Source organism: Staurois parvus, unplaced genomic scaffold (genome assembly GCF_062004578.1).
Source record: "Staurois parvus isolate SC_StPar_1 unplaced genomic scaffold, SC_StPar_1.0 ptg000629l, whole genome shotgun sequence".
Taxonomy (NCBI): Eukaryota; Metazoa; Chordata; class Amphibia; order Anura; family Ranidae; genus Staurois; species Staurois parvus.
The window spans coordinates 1,092,533-1,118,494 of NW_028318425.1; the positions used below are offsets into that span (position 1 = coordinate 1,092,533).

Sequence of the window (25,962 nt, forward strand, 5' to 3'; positions counted from 1 at the left end):
TCTCTCTGTCCCCAATTCTCGTTTCTGTGGCCCTAACTCTGTCCCTGTCCCTAGTACAGAGCGGTCTGCCTCTGTTCAATGACTGCAGGCAAATGAAGATTTCCAAAATGGCCGCTATATATACCTCGACCATTACACAGTGCTGGCTGGCTGGCTGCTGATTGGCTGATGCGATCACATGTCGTTGAGGAATGCATTATGGGGCAGCGCGCCTTGTCTGCGCGCCTTCCCCGACATCCCCGCTCCGTCGCCGCACATGTCAGCCGCCATTTTCTGAAAAATTTCGATTCGCGCGTCCGAATTAGGCTGTTTTTCGGATTCGGCACGAATCGAAATTTTTCCGATATTCGACTCGAATTCCACTTCGGATACTTCGATTCGCTCATCTCTAATCTTAATCAATGAATTGGCTTTTCCATATAAAGCTATGAATTATCTGAATAACTCTGTGTAATTTGTGTTTTAAATTTAGTCATTCTTTTACACTGTAAAATAGAGACAGATAAATCCTAACCAAAAATTCTATAAAATTACATAAATTACAAAGTTCATACATACCCATCAAGGCTAAAGTATCGCACGTTTTTGCTAAGGCCATCCAGTTTTTTCATGTCTTCGCAACTCAGCTCAAAGTCAAAGACCTTCAAGAAAGCAACAAAACAAATATAACTGTAAAAGAAAACTTTGAGAGGAAACAAAAATCCTGGCTAGTTCTGAGATTTACTCTGTTACATCAACCTATCAGAATGCTCCTTGTCAGAGCATAAGCACTGCAGCACAATTGACTGGCTCCTTTTGCTGCTTTCTTCTTTCCCAACATGAATTCTAAATGGACTGCAAGAAACACGTACTTACACTGCTTGCAATAAAAATACATTTAAAAAGTATGGGTTTAAAAAAAGAAACATTTATACTCTTCTAGGTACATGCAGCATCGTCCCGATGCTGTATCTGTCCCCTGCTGGCTCTAAGACTGAGAACAGAGTGGTCAAAGACCACTGATCACTCAGTTCTCAGTCTTCAGTGAGCAGAGAGCAGGTAAAATTAAGTCACTGGCTTTCTGTTCTGCCCCTCCAGCACTTGCTGGACTTGGAGTGCTTGGAGTTACTTGGAGTGCTGGACTGTGGAGGGGACAGGAACAGCTGGTTCAGGCTCTCAGCGGCTCGCTAGGAGGCAGTGCCAGCCGGCGGTCCAGCCATCTGGGTGGATCCCAAAATTAAAAATCAGGATCTTTCCAGAGCCTAGAACAGCCGAGTTATGTAAACTGAGAGCAGGATTTAGCCCACTGTTGGCTCAAAAGGAGTCACAGGAGTGCAGAACGACCTGAATTCCTGTGATCCCCAGGAGAAGTAGAGTCAAATGAGCATTGACTATACTTCTCCTTTAAGGTCTGCGTTCCTGTGCAATTCTTGCGTGACTCAGTTTGAACTGGCCCTTCCAGGTTCCTTCCATTTTCTTTAAAGAAAAGGAAACATACCATACAGCACACAAACCAAGATGGCACTGCAGCTGTGTGGTTTGCATGCTTAGTGGTGCTACCGATCTGGGTTTGAACCAATAACACTGTCTGCATGGAGTTTTCTCTTTCCATAAGTAAGGATTTCCATCAACTGCCTGAAATTCTTCTTAACATTCCAAAGTTGATAAATAGGGACAATCAACATCGGAAGTCAATTTACCCAGGACTGTGGTGGGAGCTGCAAGCTGCTTTGGAGAGGGCCACCGCCTGATGCAGATGGTCTAATATGCCTTGAAATGTGTTAAACGCATTATTTTAATCCCAATTTATTTCATTATTTAATTTAGCTTTGGATAGGACAAGTTAACATTCAGGGCAGCACCATTATAAGATATTAGACACACAAAGGTAGGGTACCCCCTAAACAAATACCTACAGCACACAAATAAATAAAACAGAACAATTCTTTATTAGAATAACAAACACTGTACAAGTACAAGGCATCCCACATACTGTATGCAACTGACAACATAGAACACAACCCCATACAAACACAATACCATGTACAGTATAAGCCTTGATATGTGTAGAGCATTTAGGCACCAGTCCCCTTTTAACCTCCTGTTATTATTGAATGATCTGAGATACACTACACCTCCTGTACCAACAGCTTTAGTTTTATAGTATTAGTTTATTTCGATTAAGTTACATTTCATTTTCTCATTAGTAGGATTTAGCATGTTCACTTTTCTACCTACTTTGCATCTCATTTATTGTGTATTTCTTATTCATTTTGTTTCACACATGAAGTATATTATTTAAAGTGGATGTAAACCTCTGAAATGAAATATGAACAAAGCATATCCCTCTATAGTGTGTACTTATTTCAGTCCAGAGCACTACGTTTAATTTCTGTCTGCTGCCTTGTTCCTCTGCCATCTGTAATTTCTGACAGGTTTGCCTGACACCAATAGGTAAAAAAAGATGACAGGGCAGGGAGCTCCAACACACAAGCTGTGATTGACAGCATCAGCTCTGTTTCTGTTCCTGTGTGTTGAGTGAAGGGGTGTGTCTCTTTCCTCCAATCATCTCTAAGCTCTTCTCCCCGAGCTGTGCAGAGTGTAACTTCAGATCCTGCCCCCCCCCCTTCTGAAAGCTCAGACAAGCTGTGTTAATGCTACACTTTGAATGGATGTAGAGAAAAAATGGCTACAGATAAACAGGTACAACTTATGTAGGAGAATTTGTTTCATCTCTGTGTATCACCAGAGGTCAGTCACTTCACTGGGTATACAGTATGTAAGGCTTCACAACCACTTTAAATTGGTTACTGACCTGTGTCCGTTCGCCTCAAGGTTTAATCTGAGTTCCCTGCTATATACTACAGGTGAAACTCGAAAAATTTGAATATTGTGCAAAAGTTCATTTATTTCAATAATGCAACTTAAAAGGTGAAACTAATATATGAGATAGACTAATTACATGCAAAGCAAGATAGTTCAAGCCGTGATTTGTCATAATTGTGATGATTATGGCTTACAGCTCATGAAAACCCCAAATCCACAATCTCAGAAAATTAGAATATTACATGCAATCAATAAAACAAGGATTGTACATAGAACAATATCGGACCTCTGAAAAGTATAAGCATGCATATGTACTCAGTACTTGGTTTGGGCCCCTTTTGCAGCAATTACTGCCTCAATGCGGCGTGGCATGGAAGCTATCAGCCTGTGGCACTGCTGAGGTGTTATGGAAGACCAGGATGCTTCAATAGTGGCCTTCAGCTGTTCTGCATTGTTTGGCCTCATGTCTCTCATCTTTCTCTTGGCAATGCCCCATAGATTCTCTATGGGGTTCAGGTCAGACGAGTTTGCTGGCCAATCAAGCACAGTAATCCCACGGTCATTGAACCAGGTTTTGGTGCTTCTGGCAGTGTGGGCAGGTGCCACGTCCTGCTGGAAAATGAAGTCAGCATCTCCATAAAGCTCATCTGTGGAAGGAAGCATGAAGTGCTCCAAAATCTCCTGGTAGACGCCTGCGTTGACCCTGGACTTAATGAAGCACAGTGGATCAACACCAGCAGATGACATGGCTCCCCAAATCAACACAGACTGTGGAAACTTCACACTGGACTTCAAGCATCTTGCAGTGTGTGCCTCTCCATTTTTCCTCCATACTCTGGGTCCTTGGTTTCCAAATGAGATGCAAAAGTTGCTCTCATCAGAAAGAGGACTTTGGACCACTGAGCAACAGACCAAGTCTGTTTTTCTTTAGCCCAGGTAAGACGCTTCTGATGTTGTTTGTTGTTCAGGAGCGGCTTGAGAAGAGGAATACGACATTTGAAGCCCATGTCCAGGATCCGTCTGTGTGTGGTGGCTCTTGATGCACTGACTCCAGCCTCAGTCCACTCCTTGTGAAAGTCCCCAACACTTTTGAATGGCCTTTTCCTGACAATCCTCTCCAGGGTGCGGTCATCCCTGCTGCTTGTGCACCTTTTTCTTCCACACTTTTCCCTTCCACATAACTTTCTATTAATGTGCTTTGATACAGCACTTTGGGAACATCCAACTTCTTTTGCAATTACAGTTTGAGGCTTTCCCTCCTTATGGAGGGTGTCAATGATGGTTTTCTGCACAACTGTCAGGTCAGCAGTCTTTCCCATGATTGTGATTCCTACTGAACCAGACTGAGAGACCATTTAAAGGCTCAGGAACCCTTTGTAGGTGTTATGGCTTAATTAGCTGATTACAGTGGGACACTTTGAGCCTAGAATATTGCACCTTTTCACAATATTCTAATTTTCTGAGATTGTGGATTTGGGGTTTTCATGAGCTGTAAGCCATAATCATCACAGTTATGACAAATCACGGCTTGAACTATCTTGCTTTGCATGTAATGAGTCTATCTCATATATTAGTTTCACCTTTTAAGTTGCATTACTGAAAAAAATGAACTTTTGCACGATATTCTAATTTTTTGTTTCACCTGTATTTATGAAGGACTAGTAGATTTGGTATTTGTTTTGTTTTTGTTTTTGTTTTTTGTACAGTGCTTGATATTTATAATAAAGAATGTGTCTATTTTATTACATGTTTGTAGTGTGGGCATTTGTTAAAAGGGTACTCTACTTTTGTGTGTTTAGTGTCTTACATTTCTGGATAGTTAACCTCTGTTTGAGTCACCTGGAAGTTCTGTTTGATTCTCTCTGGGGTGAAGCTCTTTGCAATGATGACAATCCCTCTCTGCAACAGATAACGCATTGCCACTTGTGCTGCTGTCCGTCCATTCTGCTTTGCAATTTCATTGAGAACAGGATCTTCCAGCATTTGGGGAGTATTTTGGTTTACCCTTTCAGAGAAGAGACAGAAAGCTGATTTTTTTTCTTGGTCTTTTTATTATCAGTTTTGAAGTAAATCCAAACCCTAACTTTATGACATTGTTAAAAAAACAATTGACAGTATTTAATAAAAAAAAATGGCAATTGTCTATGATACAGTGCTTTAGCAAACTAAAATTCTGCTAGAGTTTAGGCCTAACTTAAAACGTATTTTAAAATAGAGTTAAGGACACCATGAAGCAGAATTTTTTCAGCTACGTCAGCCTCATAAAGTAAACCTAAATTAATCTTCAGAAAAATTACATCTCTTTCTGTGATGAAGAAAATCAACGTCTGGTATAGGGCTCCCAAACTTGCAAAAGAATAATACCTGATTTATGTGTGATATGTATGTGTGTAGAAGAATTTAAATTAAAAAAAAAAAAAAAAAGGAAATCGATATTGAGTGATAACTATGGATAAAAATGGTTAGTAAAAGGAACCAGGAAATATTTTTATTTTAGCAGTGTTCCTGGGTAAAATGTTTGTTTCTCCGACAACTGCCATGAAACATCAGTGTTTTGTTCACATTTTAGCAGCAGGTATCGGCAGCTATTGTATATGAGTGGGCATGGCAGGCAAGAACTCTGGGGCATATGAGGTATAACCTAGCTATACTTTTGCACTTACCAGCCCTCAGCTCTGCTGGATCCCAGGACACTGTACCCAACCATTAATGTCTTTGGATTTACAGAATTCCAACATTTTAGCCTGATTAAGGTATATATGGCACTCCACCTGCAGAGAGAAACATTGTGCTGGTTAGGGTGAGCTCCATGTTAAAACATATTTCAGTATGTGGGGAAGTGCAGCGTGGTACGACGGCAGTGAATACACAGAGTCCGGTTGCAATAAAACCTGAAACTTGTATTGAGCAGAATGCCAAAATTACAAACACCCTAGCGGGAGGGTACAGCTTAAGGAAACACCTCACAGTTCAGTGCAGGGGTGGACTGACAACTCATGGGGCCCCCGGGCAATAGTGGATCATGGGGCCCCTGTGTCCTTGCCCAAACTCAAAAAAGCCTATGAAAAAGGTACCAGGGGCATCTCATGGGGCCCCCTACTGACCCCAGGCCCTCGGGCAGTGCCCGAGTTTCCAAATGGTTAGTCCTCCCTGGTTCAGTGTAGTAAGAGATGTGGCTGAGGAGAGGGGCCAATATCATCTTTTTCAGAGTTTAGCCTGTCTGGTCCCAAACAAGTAGTGAATCCCTGGCTTGTCCCTACTTGTCTGGAACTTTTTCCTACTGCTAGTCACTTTCCCTAGCAAGCAGGGTCTCTCTCCCTACACTAGCCGCTTGCAAAATGTGCCCCAAATCCTGGGGGCAGGGACTTATATAGACCTTGACCCAAGATGACCACCAAGGGTCACATGGCCACAGTGCAGCCAACTAGAACACTGCTCCTTTGACCCAGGGAACCATAGAGACACCCTTGACCTCCATCCACTCCAAGCTGTGGTACCACTCGGGTCAAATGCCAACTACAGTGGAGAAAACAGACTGCACCTGGCTACACTTATACAAGAAAAAAAATGTGTACACCTGTTGACTCACCTGGAACTCCCTTAAAACTTCTCTGCAATTAGAAGGAGAGCATTCTCACAATATTTCGACCATCCAGTTTTGACAGAAGGCAGTAGTGAGGCGTTATGATTTCTTTCATGTATCCAAGAAGCAGTAACAAGGCAATTATCTTTTTTTGTCAATGCTTTATTTTCAAGGGTTTTTTAAGTTAATCTGTATGGAGAGTGGGGGAGTAAACTAGACCTTCTATTTTCATGATAGGTTTGCTTTAGCATCGAGGAAACCATTCAGATGATGAAACATCTTCAACAGGTTCAGTGCTATATTCTATTTCTACTTGCTATACTGTGACCTGGGTACATTAAAATCTTCACCAACATTTGTAAGAAGTACTTCTAGAGTTGATATAAAAACCTCTAGCTGTAATCCTCACTCTTGTACATGAGGTCAGAGAATATAGATGGTTAACGTAGCTTCACCTATAGCAGCCCCTGTTTCCTTAAAGACTAACTCCACTTTTTTGAGAAAAAAACATTCCCCTCTGGGCGATCTATGTACATTGCAAGGATTTTAACAAACTGTGTTGCAGATACCTACCTTTTACTATTCTGAAGAAATAGCAGTTTGATTGTCTGTGTCCATGCACTGAGTGAATCTGTATGGGAGTGGTTTCATAATTATCCATCAGCTGCTGCACCTGCAGGGCTCTAATGAGGAAATTGTCAACCCTTTAAACGTGATTTCCCTTTGGGAGTATCCCACCAAAAATTACATTTTTGTTGCAAGGGATTAAAAAAATCTTATTTGTATCTCAGTGCAAACTTCTGGAAAATTCAGTAAGCCAATCATTTAAGTAGGAAATTACATTTCTGGGGGGCGTTCTGTACACCATCTGCATGCAGACCACCTCCAGGTAGCCATATTGCATTGCATTTTACAGAAAATACAGTGCTGCATATTGAAAAGGAATGGTAATTTTTAATATTCAATTACAATATGACTTGAGTTGCAATTGTATACACTACAGTTTTTTGGGGTTTTTTTATTTGCTAATTTTTTTCCCCATGAAAGTGGAGTTACGCTTTAAGGCAAGCAGGCCTAGCTGAATTTGTTTGCCCCAGGACAATGCCATGTTCTCTGTGCAAGTAGCACAAGAGGTCAAGCAAAGGTAAAATGTGGTACTTGGGAGATTCATTTATCTGCGGAGTATGGAGGAGACTGGTGTTCTAGCAGGTTCATATTCATGTACAGGGGCATGTGGAAATACCACACAGAGCTTGCAAGGTTTAAATCAGGTGCAGACAGATACAAGACCAATGGAAGCCAAGAAGGGAGGAGAAGACTGTAGGCATTGCCAGGATACAGGGAGAGCCCAAGGTGGGGCTGTGTTGTATGGGATGCAGCAACAGAGGAGTGGAGGCAAGCCAGCTGAACAAGGCCATTTTCCTTTTTTCCATACAAAAGCTAGGTTTCCTAAAGCTTCTTCCCATGTAAAGCAGTAATAAATGTTCAAAAACAACAAAAAAAAAAATTCCTCCTGCAAGGTAATAGCATAATGTGCTATAATGTAGTTACCTGATTACAGACAGGTTTATACTTCAGTCCAGGTGCAGTTAGGATCAGCTCCAGTTGTTTTTGGTTAAAGTTGGACACGCCGATTGATCTGACCAACCCGGCATCTTTACAAGCCTCCATAGCCTGGAAATCACCAGTTACATAATTAGTTTGAAAAAATGACATTATCATTGTATTATAGAAAAAGAAAAACTCCTTAGATCTTCAAAACCCTAAACTTGTTGATGCAGAGGAAGTCAAAGAGCTAAACCCTAAACTTGTTGATGCAGAGGAAGTCAAAGAGAATTTTGTTCTGATGGAGGAATAAAATCCTTCCTGACCCCAAAGGCAATCAAATACTTGAATACCTGAATCAGCATAATATGACATCATTACTAATAACAGTTCAAAACTTATTTTTGTGCAATTAGAAAGAGAACCAGGTAATTTTTTTAAACAATCCATGGTGTCAGTACAACCATTTACACAGTAAAATTTATATAAGATTTTAGAGATTTAACATAATTTTTAACCCCTCCCCAACAAACATGGCCGAGCCCAGAATCAGTGACCAAATCTCTCAGCTTACCTTCCAGGTATCCCGGATATCAGTGTTGTGAAAAATGAATTTTCCATTTGCATCTTTGGGAAATGGATCATCTCCAGGCTAGGGGAAAAAGACAATGTTCACTTTCTGGTTTGTATTGGAGCATCAATAAAAAAAAACTGCAATGTGCAAATTCTGGTGAAGCTCTGCATAGAAACCAATCAATTTCCAGGTTTTATTGCCAGTTAGAAGCTGATTGGCTACCATACACAGCTGCATCAGATTCTGAGTGCTTCAGTTTTATTAATTCTTCCCCCCGTGAGTACTAAGGGGGGCATTTAAAAAAGCAGCTATAGAGCTGTACCACAAGCCAGTCTTGACCTTCTTGCCTTCGCTCCATCACAATCTTAATTTAAATGATAATGATGTCAAAAGTCTGGCTTTGGAAAAGAAATGGAAACAAAATGAAAAAAAAATTACCAAAGTTGAACTTAGAACACTGAAAGTTTAAAACAGATGGGGTTTTTTGGGACCTGTGTGATGCACAATGCTATTTGCATTGCTAACTAAACCTATCTATATCAACCATTACAAAATACACCCACTGACAAATCCACAAACCTGTCTATATTAACAATTAAAAAAAATACACCCACAACTGACAAATGCACAAACCTGTCTATATGAACAATTAAAAAATACACCCACAACTGACAAACCCACAAACCTATCTACATCAACCATTAAAAAAAATACACCGACATCTCTTGATTCTAAAAGTAAATGCACCACCAGTATACTCGGGACAGGGAGTATGGCAGGGAGATATTACTCCAACAGCTCTGCTCTTTTCCCTGCTGGGAGTTTTGGTTGTTCCCTTTTGTGTGTTCCATCTCCAACTGTTGCACTCTAAATGAAGCACCCTCTTACCCCTAGGCAGTGATGGAGGACACCCAGGTGGCCCAGTGGGCTACCATTTCAACTCAGGGCAGAATTCTTAACTTTTAGTGGGGTGGGCACCAGTTGCTTTAGGAAGTTTTAACAGACTTTACTAAACCCAGTAAACTCACGGAGAGTGGGGTTAAGGCAACAGGATACACAAAAACAACCATAATGCAGACTCCTGATTGTACTTGAAGCCAAAAAGAAAGAGCCTTTAAGCTGGAACCGGTACTGTGTACTCTTCAGGCTGCATAGCAGCTTTAAAACCTAACCCCAACAAAACTAAAAATTATCCCTTGCAATGGGACCGTGCCTGTACTGCAAGGTTTGTTTGTTTAGGTCTAGAGGACATAGAAAAAAAGATCTATTTACCTGCATCACTGTGCTGCTAGATCAGTCCCTGCAGCTTCTTTGCCCCCATGCTGCAGTGGTCTAAGGTCCTGACATCATCAAGATAAATGCAGGGTCCATAGTCTTGCATTGGACATTATTAAACAGAGGGACAGTCCACTGCAGCAGTGTGGCATAGCACCATCTGCCAGGGAAGTAGAGGATCAGGTAAGCTGAAAGACAAAAACTCTCTCCTAGACCAAACAAGCAATTAATCCTTGCAGCGATGCCCAGGCCCACTGTAAGGGATATGTTTTGAATGTCCCTGGGTCGTACTTTAAGGTATTACACGTGTTTCCTGGATGGGCCACCAGACTATTCTGTAGTGTCCACTGGGAAGGCCCTTCTATGTTCCAGCAGGACTGTGCTCCTGTGCACAAAGCCAGCTCTATAAATATATAGCTTGATGAGTTTGGTGTGAAGGACCATTAGGGTCTTCCACAGTGCTCCGACCTCAACCCTACTGAACACCTTTAAAATGAACTAAAATGCAGAATTTAAGTCAGGTCTTCTTCTAACATCAGTAATTGAGCTCACAAATGCTCTTGTAGCTGAATGGGCACAAACTCCCACAGACACACTGCAGCATCTTGGAAAGTCCTCTTATACCCACTATTTTGATGCTCATGGTTTTTTATGGGATGTCCAAAAGGTCATATAGGTGTGATGGTCATGTTCGTATGTGTGTGGGTGTGTGTATGTTTGATAGTGAGAGTGTAAACCACAGTCATTTTTTCTCAAGCGATCAGTAATCATCAGCCTGATGAACATATAATAATGAGCCTAGAGCTTCAGCAGCTGAGTGCATATTCAATAATTCACACTTTTCTGACTAACAAATTAAAAATATTTTTGAACATTACAGAAAATGTATGCTGAAAGCTATACACTGTCAGTTTAATAAGAACTATATTAAAGTAATTCTAAAGGCAAAAATGTTATTTGTTAAAAATAACAAACATGTCCTCCTACTCTTCTCGGGCCTCCTGCCAGCACTCAAGACCCCTACCAAGTGCCTCGTTAGCAAGCTGCTTGCTATGGGGGCACTCGTACGTGCTCACTCCTAACCTGGCTCTGTGTGTTCATTGACACACACAGTGCAGCTTGGCCCTGCCCCCCACTCTCTTCTCACTGGCTGTAATTAACAGCAGCAGGAGCCATTGGCTCCTGCTGCTGCCTCTCTGTCCACAGAGAAGAGAGAGCCAAGAGAGCTCATCTGCATTGCTAGATCAAGATCAGGCTCAGGGAGGTATGTTAAGAGTAAGGTAAGGGGGGGCTGGGGCCAGTGGAGGAAAGCTGCATGCAAAAGTTTTTTTACTGTAATGCATAAAATGCATTAAGGTAAAAAACCTTCTGCCTTTAGAACCACTTTAAATAATAAGAGAAAGAAGTGAAGATGTGCCATAACCCAAGGCAACAATTGAGATATAAGATTTCATAACTTTAGAGCTGTCAGAACAAAGAAAACTAAGTTCTAATTGGTCATTGTGGTTTACTAGATCATTTCAACATTTTTACACAAGCCTGCATAGGGATGATGGGTGAACATACCTTAAACTCCACAGGGGTGTGGATTAGGAACACATCCATGTATGCTAGTCCAAGATCCTTTAGGGATTTCTCAAGAGCTGGGCGCACCCTTTCCGGAGCATGATTATTTAACCAAAGCTTGAAATAAAAAAAAGGAAAAACTTGGTCAGAAAATGACCTAAAAGGACCTGTCACAAAGACTGGGGTAACCTCATCAGGCTGTAGGGCCTTATCCTTGGGTGGCAGGTCATCATGGCAGCAGATCATCGTGAACATCGCTGGATATACATCATTGGATGACACAATTGATGATGGATTCATATTGGGGTGAATATTATTTATATTTTTTTTACCGAGTCAAATGGACATTCTCATGTTTTGCAAGAGGAAGGAGGTTACCTTGGCAGGCATAGTTTCGCAATGTGCTCATCCAGTGTTGAAAGGCTAGTGGCTTAGTTAAGTTCAGGAAGGCTAGCTGCAGGCTCAGTGCCTTCCCCATTCCTGATTAGGCTGCATGCCTTGATAAGAGTCTGGTTTAACCTTTTCATGCAGACGGTACGAAAATATTCAGCCTCTCGGCGGCTGGGCCGTGGTGCTCGCATATTTGAGTACCATTTGTAAACAAACATGTGCTGAAAGCGCACACCCTGCACACTCCCAGCACAAGTGTCGGTGTCCCACAGACACCTCTCCTTGTGAACAGAATCTTTCTGATCATGTGACTGCCATGACAGCTAAAGGCATCAGAAACCCCTTAAAGGGCCGGGAGGCGCCGGTGTAAAGGGTTTAAATTACCCCTCTTAACCTCCTCCCCTTGTTTTTTGGGTTTTTTGTCCATTATAAAAGGGAAAATCGTATCTTTCTTTAACTTCACATGCAGCTCTAACGCATCCTCTAAGCATGGTATTTAAAGATTTGTGTATTCTTAATGTTGCCCTTTTTAACCTTAATAAAGACTGCAAATGACCATGCTGGCACACATTGCATACACATGGTCTACCATTGTCACTATCAGGAAGCCGATCCAGCACAATCGTGTGTAGCCAGCTGCTGGACTACAGTAAAATTTAGAAAGACATTGTCCTCTTTAAAGTCAGTTTTGCTTTCACTTTCTACTGCTGGATGTTGTGTTACACCATTTCCTAGTCAGCCGGGGGACAGCTATAGCCAGGACAGCCCATGGACTTCTATGAAGAACGCTGAAGATCATGGAAACTGAAATCCAGCAGTCATGGAATGGGACTCATGGGCCCTTTACTCTACAGTTCCAAAAGAAAACTGAGACAGAGAGGGAGTGGTGGAATAGCTTTTAATAGACTGCTCTTAAAACATCTTCCTCTTGGTGCTGAGGGAAGTGAGGAGAGCATAACTGCTGCATACTGATCAGACTGTTGAGAGCCAAGACCAACGGAGACACCAGAGCAGAACAGTGCAGACCACAGTGACCGCATGCCGTAGGGAGACCAGTATTTCAGAGGGGCTGAAGTTCTTACAGCAGTCAAGGCAAAGAACACATCTTTGGACACATCCTAACCAAAAAAATTTAACAGGATGAAAACACTTGTTTTATGAAGAAAATGACCTTTTTATGATATACAGTGCTTTAGCAAACTGTCATCCATTTAGGGTTTAGATCTAGTTTAAGCTTCTGGCTAACCATAGATTTCATGCGATCATGAAACCTAAAAGACAACCCGTTCAGTTTAAAATAGAAATGTAAGACAAAACATTTGCATAGATATTAAAAACATTATAAACACCTTTTCCCCCCTTTTTTTAAGTGATCACATACCCTCTGTTCTCAGGTGCATAAGGATCTTAGAGAGCTGGGGTAAGAGAAACAGCAGGACACTGATCTTCCCAGTAAATGTCTGTGTGGTGTAGGGGGGTCAGGACAAGTCTGATCATTGGAGGAAAGCAGATTGAGTTCACAGTAGAGCCAGAAAACAGACCACGCTGCGCTCTCATGCCTAGTGTGGTCAGTTTTTATTAGGAAAGCAGAGGGACTGACAGGAACACCAGGGATTTCACACAAAAGAAGCAATACAAAGAGAATAGTATACTTTTTCATACAAGCACATGGTATAGCAGGCTCATGTCTAGCATATAAAATGTTGGGTTTACATATTCTTTTAATGCAAAATTCAAAATAAAGACCTACAAGTCCAACTACGAAGGATTTATTCAGCATCATGAATTATTAGGTGTGCGCAATAACCATATTGCATAACTGTGTGTAATTAGCTTGGAGTCCCAAAGTTTAAATATACTGTGTAGTTCACTGTCTTCATCAGTCCAAAGCATGATTTCACTGTTACTTTGGATTCTTCATATTCTGGGTTTTTTTTTTTGTTATTTTTAATCATTCTCCCACTTTTTCCCAAATCTTCATTTTGCTATGTCCTTCTGGTCCGCTCAGTTTTCCAAATTTTGTGGCTTGTCCCAGTCTAGCAATGAAATCCCTGACTACCAAAACTGTTACTAGAATGACCTTTAAATGATTTTAAAGTGTAAGAAAACCTTTAATCTATATTTCAGTTTGTTTGGCATCTTGCCTCACCACATATATATTTTCTTAAATACAACCTTTGCAAATCTATTGCAAGGTTTTGCAGCTCCCTCCTAGTTAGGTTGGAGGATTCCAGCACTTCCAGGGTAGCTGTCCCTAGGAGAAGGGTCACTGAGATAACAGACCACTGTTTGGACCTCAGCAGTTGCTGGGATGAGGGCCTAAGGAGAGTTGCTGAAGAAGGATTCTTGCTGGAGGATACTGTTTCAGAGTCCTGGACTGGAAGATAATTTTGTTATTTACCTTGTTAAGACCTGAGGAGGCTGAGTGGCAGACAGCTCCTGGGACACTGCAAGTAAAGACCTTACTGGGCACTGATATTTGATTGAAATCAACAGGAATTTGAAGCCAGAAATTGACCTATGGTCTGCAGCTGTGGGGCCCTCTACCAACCATTTCCTGCTACCTCCAGAAAAGCTGTTACTGGGAGACTACGGAGAAATGTCTCCTGTATCCTGGGACCCTAAACCCCTCCCTTCTGGTAAAGTTCTTCTGCTATAAATCCTTAAAAGACATCCCCTGGATGGAGCTGTAATTGTTGGTGTGCACGAAACTGTGCTTGTGACTGGCAGCATCTGTACTATTGTGGAAGACCTGGGTACATGCTCAGCAGCCCCTTCAGGGGTAAGCACTGTGGTTTCTTACCAGAGACCCTCCAGTAAAAACACTTCCTGTTGCAAACTGACAACACTTAGCCGCTGCCTTGCAAACAGCAGCAGTGTTGTCAGCCTGCCACGTGAGCTCTTTCAGTAGGCCACTGGCCACCTACAGTATCAGGTGTAGCACTACCCTCTTGAAGGCCACAGAATTTGTTTTGGGTTCCCCTAAGCTCTGCATGGGCAGGCAACACGCATTTTCCACACCTGCACATTCAGAGTCAGAAAACAGTCCATGAGCTGGTTTTTTAGTTGTTTGTATTAAGCAGTTAACAACTTGGATGGGGTCTAGGGGTATATGGGATGCCCAAGAAACTGGAAGCTTGAGGACAAACTTCTTAGCAACAATACAGTACAAAAATGTGGATCAAAAATAGCAACTGTTTCTGTTAAGGAGCACTGAAATCCCCTTGATGTACCTCCTCAGACCCCAGATGTTTCCTCCTGAGCGTACCCCTAGGCAAGGGATTCTAAGATCTGCCAATTAAGTAAATAAGAACTAGTTGGGTCTTGCACCTGACCTCCCTCTCCCTTTATCTGGCTCATGGGGTGTAGGAGTACTCACAATGTCCTGTCAGCATAGTGGGTTATTAGCTGCTTTCAGGTCTTTCACTAGGCTGGCTCCTTCCCTGCTGCTCAGGATGTCCTCCCTAAGAGACCTTGGGCAGTGGATATCCTGCTTTACAGTATCCTGCTTTTAGGTAGGCTCTTCTCCCCGGGGCTTCCTCCCGGGCCCTGCACTCTGCTGCTGTTCAGGCTCTGCCAAATTTAAGGGTTGCCCCCAGTCACCATGCCTGGCCTCCTGCCTGGTGATTGGCCATGGTCCATCAAATGTGTAGATCTGGCCCTCCTCCGCCCCTTTTCCAGAAAGTTCTCTGAGTTTCTGGAAGGGCTCCAGAAGCCCTGGCCTGTAGAGCCTCCCAGCTGGTCCTGAGGTTACTCACTACCTCACTCCCAAACTGCTACCCATCCTTTAACTAACAAAAATCCTATTTAGCTTACCTAGAGGGTGTTACACAGGTCTATTAGTTGGCTGAACAGTCAAATTTAAAGATGAGCATGGCAGGAAGAGTGCTGCTACTATTTGCAAGATAGTGGCTTAGCAGCATCAACCTGAAACAGGTTCTGATACTGACTGAATCTTTAGGAAGGAAACTTTGTAATAGAGTCACAAAAAATATTTAAGTAAGAAAGCTGTATACAATGAAGCATGATTCCAAAATACTGGGAAAAAAATATTTAGGGCCAGTTCATCTGCACTCTAGATGTGTTTTTGCTTTTAGTTCGCAGCATGCTTCATTCCTGTGCGTTTTTGATACGTTTTGCTGTCTTCCAGTACAGTTCTGTGCAGAAAAAAGAATATGGTTCTACTTTTTTATGTACTGGAACGCACTGGAACTGGCTGCACTGGTGTAAACTAGGGTCATTGGAATAAATGGAAAACACTGTGCATACATTTTTGATGCAGAAAAAAAGCACTGGGCTGCATCTGGTGTGAACCAGCGCTTCGGGTTTACATGCACTTTAATGTACATTCTACAAAGTGCAGGTCACGTGAACACCAGGAGAGAAACAATGGGGTTGATTGAGAGTTCAAAATCTGGCGCAGCTCTGCATAGAAACCAATCAACTTCCATGTTTTTTTGTTGAAACTTAATTGAACAAGCTGAAGTTAGAATCTGGCTACCATGCACAGCTGTACCAGATTTTGCACTCTCTAGTTTTAGTAAATCAACCTCATTGCATGCATGGACATTTTAATTAATTATTAATTAAATATAATTATTTATATATTTGTATTTGCCAGTTTGAGTATATAAAGACTAAATACACAGAAGAAAAAAATAAAAAACAAAATCCAGGTCACAAATCCAAGAAGAGAAAATTTACATGGGAAGTTTAATTTATGTATTTTAAATTTAGCCCACCTATTTTTTTAACGACAAAGTTGAAATGTACAGTTAGGTCCATATATATTTGGACACAGGCACAATTTTAGTTTTTTTCAGGTATTTACCAAAACATATTCAAGATATAGTTATATAATGGATATGGGATGAAAGTAACCAATCTCAGGTTTAATTTGAGGGTATGTACATCCAAATTGGAGGAAGGGTTTAGGAATTACAGCTCTTAAGAGTAGCCATCCCCCCTTTTTCAAGGGACCAAAAGTAATTGGACAATAGAATCAAAAGCTGTTTCATGGCCAGGTGTGGGCTACTTTTTCATTATTTCTTCATCAATTAAGCAGGTAAAAAGTCTGGGGTTGATTCTAAGTGTGATATTTACATTTGGAATCTATTGCTGCGAACCTACATCATGCGTTCAAAGGAGCTGTCCATGCAAGTGAAACAGGCCATTGTAAGGCTTCAAAAACTAAGCATATCCATCAGAGAGATAGCAGCAACATTAGGAGTGGCCAAATCAACAGTTTGGCACATTCTGAGGAAAGAAAAACAAACTGGTGAGCTCAGCAACTTAAAAAGGCATGGACGTCCACAGAAGACAACAGTGGTGGATGATTGCAAGATCCTCTCTATGGTAAAGAAAAACCCATTCACAACATCCAGACAAGTAAAGGACACTCTCCAGGAGGTGGGCGTATCATTGTCAAAGTCTACAATCAACAGAAGACTTCCCGAGGGCAAATACAAGGGTTCATCACAAGGTGCAAACCATTCATAAGACTGAAGAATAGAAAAGCAAGATTAGACTTTGCCAAAAAAATCTAAAAAAGCCAGACAAGTTCTGGAAAAGCATTCTTTGGATGGATGAAACTAAGATTAATCTGTAGCAGAATGGTGGAAAAAAAAGTGTGGAGAAGGCTTGGAACAGCTCATGATCCAAAGTATACAAAGACATCTGTAAAACATGGTGGAGGCAGTGTGATGGTATGGGCATGCATGGCTTCCAGTGGCACTGGGTCATTGGTGTTTATTGATGATGTGACAGAATGCAGATGCAGCCGGATGAATTCTGCAGTGTTTAGAGATATATTGTCAGCCCAGATTCAGCCAAATGCAGCAAAGGTGACTGGATGGCGCTTCACAGTACAGATGGACAATGATCCAAAACACACTGCAAAAGCAACCCAGGAGCTTTAGAAGGAAAAGAAGTGGAATATTCTGCAATGCCCAAGTCAATCACCTGATCTCAACCCAATTGAGCATGCATTTCACTTGCTGAAGGCAAAACTAAAGGCAGAAAGACCCACAAATAAAGAACAACTGAAGAAAGCTGCATTTAGAGCCTGGCAAAGCATCAGAAAGGAGGAAACCCAGTCTTTGGTAATGTCCATGGGTTCCAGACTTCAGGCAGTCATTGCCAGTAAAGGATTCTCAACAAAATATTACAAATGAACATTTTATTTATGATTATTTTCAATTGTTCAATTACTTTTGGTCTCTTGAAAAAGGGGGGGTGGCTACTCTCAAGAGCTGTAATTCCTAAACCCTTCCTCCAATTTGGATGTACATACCCTCAAATTAAACCTGAGAGTGTGCCCATATCCATTATTTAACTATATCTTCAATATGTTTTGGTAAATACCTGAAAACAAATAAAATTGTGTCTGTGTCCAACTATATATGGACCTAACTGTACATTAATATCTTCTGTTTTTTTTTTTTTTTTGTGTAAGTTAAAGCAGTAATAAACCAAAAACCAAAAATGTAATAAATTGCAGCTTATCAATCTTTAAATGTGGCGGCTGCATTAGTTTTTTCTTTTCTAGTCTTTTTTGCTCTGTTTTCACCTAGTGATCTGGCCAGTAACACACCTCCTGTACTAGAGTGCCTCTACTCTGGATGAAGGGGCACACCTTTGAATAGCAGCACTGTCAGTTTGGGGGGAGGGGAGTGTTAGATTTATTAGCAGATTTAAATACATTAACAAATTGAAGCCAAAGTCCATCTCACACTTTATAAGAAAAGGCAGAATTTTTCTTTTACTTTTGAGATAATGGTTTTATATAAAAAAAAAAAATAAATGCTGACCATTTTAAGCACCTTGATCAGGAAATGGTTTATCTCATCCCTGTAATTGCTACATCTGCAAGAGAGTTTGTTCTTTTGAAAAACAAAAGATTTACTGGTTGGATCACCAAATGAAAATAAAGGAAAGAAAGCATTAAAAGGAAACTAATACAGCAAGCACATCTAAGAATTTTTAAGCTGTGATATAATAAATGTTTGCCTTTTGAGTTTAATATTACTTTAAGGACTAAAGCATACTGTTGCTCCTAAACTCACATTTTTGGGGCTTTTGGCATTCTTTTGCCTAAACCCCTAACAACACCTCAATTAAAGCCTATGTGTCCATGCACACATAGGGTTTTATGAGAGTTGAGGAGTAGCAGCGTTTAGAGGCAGTATAAGTCTTCATGCACAGTGGATGTTTTTATAACTGCTGTTTTTGGCTTTTGGCATTTTTTTCTACAGCCAGTAAACTCCCCAGCATGTTATCCTATGTGTCCATGCACACATAGGCTTTAATCAGTGTTTTTTGGCAGGAAAAAAAACAGAACTAGGGGATTACTAGAGGAGTTTTTTATCTGTAAATACGTTCTTAGGCTCCATGCACACTGGGCGTTTTAATAATGCTGGTAATGTTAGCTGTGAAAAGTCACATTAAAAACCTTATGCTCCTCTCCTGAACACAGAAGAATCACATTCAGGAGAAGTACGTTTTGGCAGAAAAAATGCATCTAAACGTGTAAATATGTCTAAACCCTCATTAATGCTAGGCGCTTGCGCATTAATTCATTTCAATGTCCACAATAATCATTTATTCTTTATTTATTAAATAAATTAATTAACTCCCAAGCGTTTTTCTGCTGCCAGGAGAAAGGCATCTAAAGAGTTGGTTAAGGGCATCCAGTATGCATTAACCCTTAAGGCTGCCATACATGATTCTATTCGCTCTTGTTCAGCCCTGTGGGCAGAAAAAGAGAAATCAGTTGATTCCCCTATCCATGCTAAATGGATAGAGAAATCCCAACTGCCAACTTTTTGTATTGAGGCAACCATTGCACCCACAGTGGCCTGAAAACAATTCTGTTGCCGAGCAGTTGCTGTATGTAATACAATTTAATCAAAAGTTACATAGTTACCTTTCCAGTATAGTGTATATCATCTCTCTTCACTTTTCCATCAGCAATCTTTGCATTGATAGCCCGGCCAACTTGTACTTCGTTGGCATAGATAAAAGCACTGTCAATAAGGCGATAGCCAACATCGATGGCCAACTTTACAGCTTCTTCAGCCTGCTCTTTAGTGTACTGTAAAAAAGGACAAAAAAGCAAAATCAATAAAAATTTGTAAAGAAATTGTGTTTTTAAAGCATACAATTTTGAAGCTAACCACTTCAGGACCAGCACGTTACACCTACTCCTCATCCAGGTTTTTTTTTTTAGCTTTCAGTGCAGTGATATTTTGAAGGACAATTACACAGTCATGAACACTGTACATAAAGACCCTTGGGCCTGAGGCTCCAGAGTTTGTACCTCAGGGTCACAAACCAAGGAGTCAGGAAGACCTCCAGACCTCACTGAGTGCTCCAGATCTAGATCCTTCCCCACCACCCCTAGAATCAGAGCCAAAAGAGGAAAGACCAAAGAAGGAAATCTGTCCACCCAAAAGACTGATTTATGACACACTGGTGTTGATTTACTAAAAATTAATCTGGTGCAGCTCTGCATGGTAGCCAATCAACTTCAGCTTATTCAATTGAGAGTTGACAAAAAAAACCCTGAAAGCTGACTGGCTTCTATGCAGAGCTACACTCTCCAGTTTTATTAATACCCCCAACTGGGTAAGAATTCAGAAGAAACTATTTTTACAACTTAAAGGTCTCAAGAAATACCAGTTCTTTCCACTCCAGTCTCGGTAGAAATCAAGTCTAGCTCACCTCCTGACACAACTGCACCTTCATGCCCATCAAATTAGGACCTGCAGCTGTGTCCGTACAGCCACTGCACTCCATAGAGTAACATAGGTTGCCTGCATACAACTGTAGCCAGGTGCCAACTACAGGATTATATTTGCACAATGTCACTATGCAATTCAGGGACAGGTATAGACTAGACTATGATTAAGCCTTCTTCCCCTAGTGCGCAGTACTGGGGCAGCTACATCACTTCCTGTTAGCAGAGTGGATTTGATTCTTCTGACAGCAGAAGATCTTGGGACCTGTAGTCCTATGGTCAATATATACTGTATCCCTGAGTGCTGATTGAACTACAACTTCCAGATAGCTGGTGAACAAGAGGAATGATGGGAAAGCAGATATATTAAGCAGCAAAGGACAGGCTCACTCTATTGGTGCTGTGGTAGCACCCAGATGTTGTAGAGTTCCCCTTTAAACTCTAACACTTCTAGCAGCCTGTGTTTGTAAAAGCAAGGTTTTTGGCTCATCTTCCCCCCTCCCTTATTTCCTGTGAGTATTATGTGTACCGGTTTGTAACTGGGATTCATATCTGTAGCTGCTGGCCAAGGTTAGTTTGTAGAGTTTAGGAAGACTTCTGAGTGTATAGAAAGTGAAAGAAGGAATGTATGCCTTGTAACGTAATCATTGGTATATACGTTTGTAAAAAGATCTCTATAACTCACTTAGCAGATGAGAGCACGAGCCATCTGTTGAGCCAAAACAGCGCTGTTTTTAATAAATCACTTGTATTCTTCAAGTCTGTGTCTGTAGTTATCTGGTTTGCCAAAATTGCTACTACAATGCGGGGATTTAGACCTGGACATAGGGGACTGCCATTAACCTACAGAGAAAGATTGCAAGCCTACTGCTGCAGGATTCTCCACAAAAGTTCAGCACAGCAGTGACACTGATTGCCACACTGGGATTGCATCAGTCTCCTCTGCCTTGGGACTGTCACTCTCCAGTCTTCACACAGACTCACCGCACTGACAGGCTGTCAGGTGGTAACTCTGCACATCTCTGCAAACAGTCACAATCCTGTGCAACTCTTGTTCCTAGGAGGCCGTGCTATCCATAAGGACTGGTGAGCGAGTGGTTGCCCAACCTCTTTCTGTCATCACTCTAGAGACACTGCATGCAGACACTTTTACACCTCAGTTGCCAGGAGACCTTTCCTTTCTAGCTGTACCACAGTCTGTTTCACTTCATTTAATTACCAGTGTTCATTAATGTTTATGGGCCCCACCATTGCTAGCAGAAGACAGCAGATACTACCATATCAGGAACTTTTAACATCACAGGATTCAAGCTGCAATCTCTAGTTAAAGGGGCTTCTTCCTTTCTAAGGCCATTATTATTCAAATTAGGGTACCTATATGTATTTATGCCAGAGTATACATTTACATAATTCTCTGAATACTCCTTGTAGCACCGGTGGCCCAGAGGGAGCTGAAAAGTAAACAAATCTTCTCTTCCCCCTCCAACTGCCAGGGTTGCTATTAAATTGCTGAAGCTTACTTTTCATGACTGTATAATCTGTTAAACATTACTAACTGGTTGTTTCTATTGTACTAGTTTTCTGCTTTTATGTGTTAACTGGGGTTGAGCACCCTAAACCCATTATTCCTTTGGTCTACTCTTTTGAACAAGTCTAATATAGAGGTGTTACTAAAGAATTGTGTCTCTTTCCTTTTTATTCTCTACTATTGAAATATGTCTGAACGCAGAGTGTCAGAGGTATTGGCAAGCTTGCAAGGTCAGGGCAACCACTGGCAACAAGCATAATTGAGCAGCCCCTTCGGGAGTAGTACTACATAATTTTATTTATTTACTTTTCTAACAGTCTTTTTGGGGGAATGGGGGGGGGGGTTAGGTTAAATATCAGGGGTCTAAACAGAGCCCTGATGTTTCACTTTTGAGAAAGAGATTGAGGACAGAGAGTCCTCAATACCCTTCTCTGCACTCACAGAGTAAATGAACAGGAAGTGCTCAGTTCAGAGGCTTCCTGTTCATTCAGAAGCTAAAGACACAATAAACACAGCTTACTATGCTTCAGTTATACTTCAATACCAATCACTCGCTTTGTTCATTCAGGAAAAGAAGGGATTGGAAAACACGACATGTTAACTGACTTTGCTCTCCATCCTGAAAACTATCCTCCTGTGAGCCTGAAGCTATGAGCAGTGGGAGGGAGAAAAGGAGAAGCTGGCAGTGTTTACATTTGTGATCATATGGCACAGAGCAGCGCACTGGGTGTGTGAACAAAGATAAACAAAATAGTAGACATAGTAAGAGCAAAATCTGGCCATTTATAAGTGGAGGAAGTTATAAAAGTCTTTGAAAGCTCAACAACATGTGAGGTCCCCTCATTTTACTATTCATTACTGCAACCCATGATAAGGCATGGCAGTGTAGGTGGTAACTGTTGGCACATGCTTTGCTTTGTGGTTTGCTGCATAAACAACAAAAAAAGCCATGTGGTCTCTCTACAGAGGTCTGAAACCTCCTTGCTAAATCATATAGATCTTTAGTCAGCAAAGATCAAGCTCTCTCCTGATTGGAGATCTCTAGCTCTGATTCACCAGAAGATACATCTGACCTTTACAGAGAGGCCATTGCTTCCACAGATAGAGCAAGGGTCCTTCTCTGCTTCATGCTGGCAGAGGACAGCCTTTTCTCCTCAGGCCATGGCTGATTTCTAAAGAGAGTGGACTATATAAGGGCTCATGTACAAGGGGTGTTTGGAAAACTCTGCTGATTGATGGAAACTGACTGCTGGAAAACGTAGTTTAAAAAACATCAGTTTAGCCGCCTTTGCCTACCGCGTTTATGCGCATTTGCGTTTAGAAGCATTTTTAAAAGATAACCTCAGGAGGCCTTCCCAAATGCCCAGAATGCACTGAAAAACAGTAAAAAATTTACTATTTCAGACATTTTAAGAGAAATTGAGAGAGCAGAAGCAAAGAGAGCAGTATGTGTTGAGATGACCTGTATTTTCTGGTTGTATGCACTATGGATCCCATCATGAGCATAATGTGGCACGTTCTACCATTTTTTCCTTCACGTGAAACCTGGAACTGACTGCGCTGGTGTACCGGGTCCATTTGAATACATGGAAAACGCTTTGCATGCATTTCTGATGATGAAAAAAGGCTCTGGACAGCATCTGGACATTGAACAGTTAAAAAACGCTTCTAAACACAAACGCTTATAACCATGGTTAACCACGTTTACACGCATTTACAAGCATTTGACGTTTGAAACTCCGGTAAAATCTACTCCTGAACGCCAGTTTGGTGAGTTAAAAAAAATGACTGTAAACTCAACTGCCTGTAAATGACTGTAAACGACATAGTGTACATGGACACATAGGAAAACATTAGGGAGAGTTCAGGGGCTGCTGATAAAAACACAGAAAAGCTCCTGCACGTCAGTTTATCAGCTGCAGTGTACATGAACCCTTAGACTGTACACATCTTTTATTTTGGTCTATCTGAAATGTATTAAACTGATTGAAACCAATATTCAGTTGGGCTTTGATGCAGTGCACATTAACAATCTAAATCCCATACACGGGCACTATGAAACAAATTGTACTTTGCACACTTATCCTGGTACAAGACACATTGACAATGTGTATACTGTAATGCTCTACAACATTGAGCAAACAACACAATGACTGGTTTTGGGGCATAGAACCCTGATTGGTTACGCCAGTCACCAGAGGTGTCCCTAGGGTTGGTGTCACCCGGTGCGGTAACACTTGGTGACACCCCCTCCAACGATCCCCGCAGAATGGATCGGATCTGCGGATTGAGCATAATGGATTGGACTCCGATCTATTATGCTTAGTCTGCAGATCCGATCCATCCTGCGGGGATCGTTGGCTTGCTTTACAATTTATCTTTTTGTGGAGCGGGTCTCGTGTCACCCCATGCGGTTGGTGTCACCCGGTGCGGACCGCACCCCCGCACCTGCCTTGGGACGCCACTGCCAGTCACAGATCCACCAATATTGGCTCAATTTTGTTTTATTTTGTCTTTCAGTTTGACTTCAAGTAATTGTAAAAGCAAGACATGTGTGGTACAATCACTGTGTACGTATGAATGCGGGACAGATGCATGCGCTTTATATAGTTTTTTTTGTAATTTTATTTATTTTTTACACTGTACCTTTAATTTTTTTACTCATTATTAACATAGCATGTATCTTGACAAATTCTCCTTATGGGGAGATATGGGATCTATGAGACCCCAGAGCTCTCCTCTGGCCTCAAAAGCAGCAGATTAACCACTTGCCCTCCTGAGGATTTACCCCCCTTCCTGACCAGGCCATCTTTTGCGTTACGGCACTACGTTACTTTAACTGACTATTGCGCGGTCATGCAACGCTGCACCCAGATTAAATTTACATCCTTTTTTCCCACGAATTTAACTTTCTTTTGGTGGTATTTGAACGCCTGTGCGTTTTTTATTTTCTTCTTAAAAAATGACCGACAAATTTGAGAAATAAACAATATTTTGGACTTTTTGCTATTAAACATGTCCAGTAAAACAATTTTAAAAATCAAATGGCGGTATAGATACTGGAATTTTTTTTTTTTTACTAGTAATGGCGGCGATCAGCGACTTACTGCGGGACTGCAGCGGGCATTCTGACACTGGGGGGAAAAAATAGGTATACGAGTGCTAGGTAAAATAAAGTAAGCAGCTGGCATTGAAGGTCAACCTCCAACCCTAATAAAACATACATATTCAGAAATGCAGCGCTATTAAATGACATATAAAATGATGACTTTTTAATATATAGATATAAATGTAAATAAAAATGCGCTGTGGAGCGCTATGATAAAGGTGCTAGTAGAGTCTAGATATGACGCATAAGGTGCGATAGTGACATCCAATATTGAAATAAACGTCCAATATATCAAAAAGTTGCAAAATGATATATAAAATGATGACTTGTAAAACAACCAATTAAAGTATAGATATAAATGTAAATAAAAATGTGCTGTGGAGCGGTACGATAAAGGTGCTAGTAGCGTCTAGATATGACGCATAAAGTGTGATAGTGACATCCAATATTGAAATAAATGTCCAATATATCAAAAAGGTGAACTTCCGTGCTTCAAGTGGATTTGAGAATGAGTATATATTGCACTAACCAGATAGAGCAATTAAAAGCGCATTTGAGTACATAGACCACTCCTGGTCATCAGCATCCTAGGGGTAACCTCGGGGATCATCTGGTATACGTCCGCACATCAGCTGATCATCCAACTGCTACTCTCTAGATCTCCAGGATAACTCCAATCCAGGTGTATATGGACCAAAACATGCACTAAAGAAATCCACCTTAAAATGCTCATGAACAAATGAGCTAGAAAAAGAGTGCTTTATCGTGCAGTATATTTTTATTAGTGTGGTTAAAAAACCGATAGCAAAGAACACTATGCACTCACATCTGGCAAGATAAATGTGGAATA

The 25,962-nt window shown here is 41.2% G+C and overlaps 1 pseudogene across 1 annotated transcript in view; it reads right to left on the reverse strand.

The window, feature by feature from the left end:
• The window catches only part of LOC149449346 (aldo-keto reductase family 1 member C1-like), a 68,538-nt pseudogene that overhangs the window by 17,200 nt on the left and 25,376 nt on the right, over positions 1–25,962 (reverse strand). Inside the window, exons 2-8 of the transcript XR_016315421.1 lie at positions 19,663–19,830; positions 11,349–11,465; positions 8,508–8,585; positions 7,940–8,062; positions 5,469–5,576; positions 4,645–4,810; positions 559–641 (exon numbers count right to left, since the gene is read on the reverse strand). The product of XR_016315421.1 is annotated as an aldo-keto reductase family 1 member C1-like (transcript). The remainder of the gene's footprint in view (positions 1–558; positions 642–4,644; positions 4,811–5,468; positions 5,577–7,939; positions 8,063–8,507; positions 8,586–11,348; positions 11,466–19,662; positions 19,831–25,962) is intronic.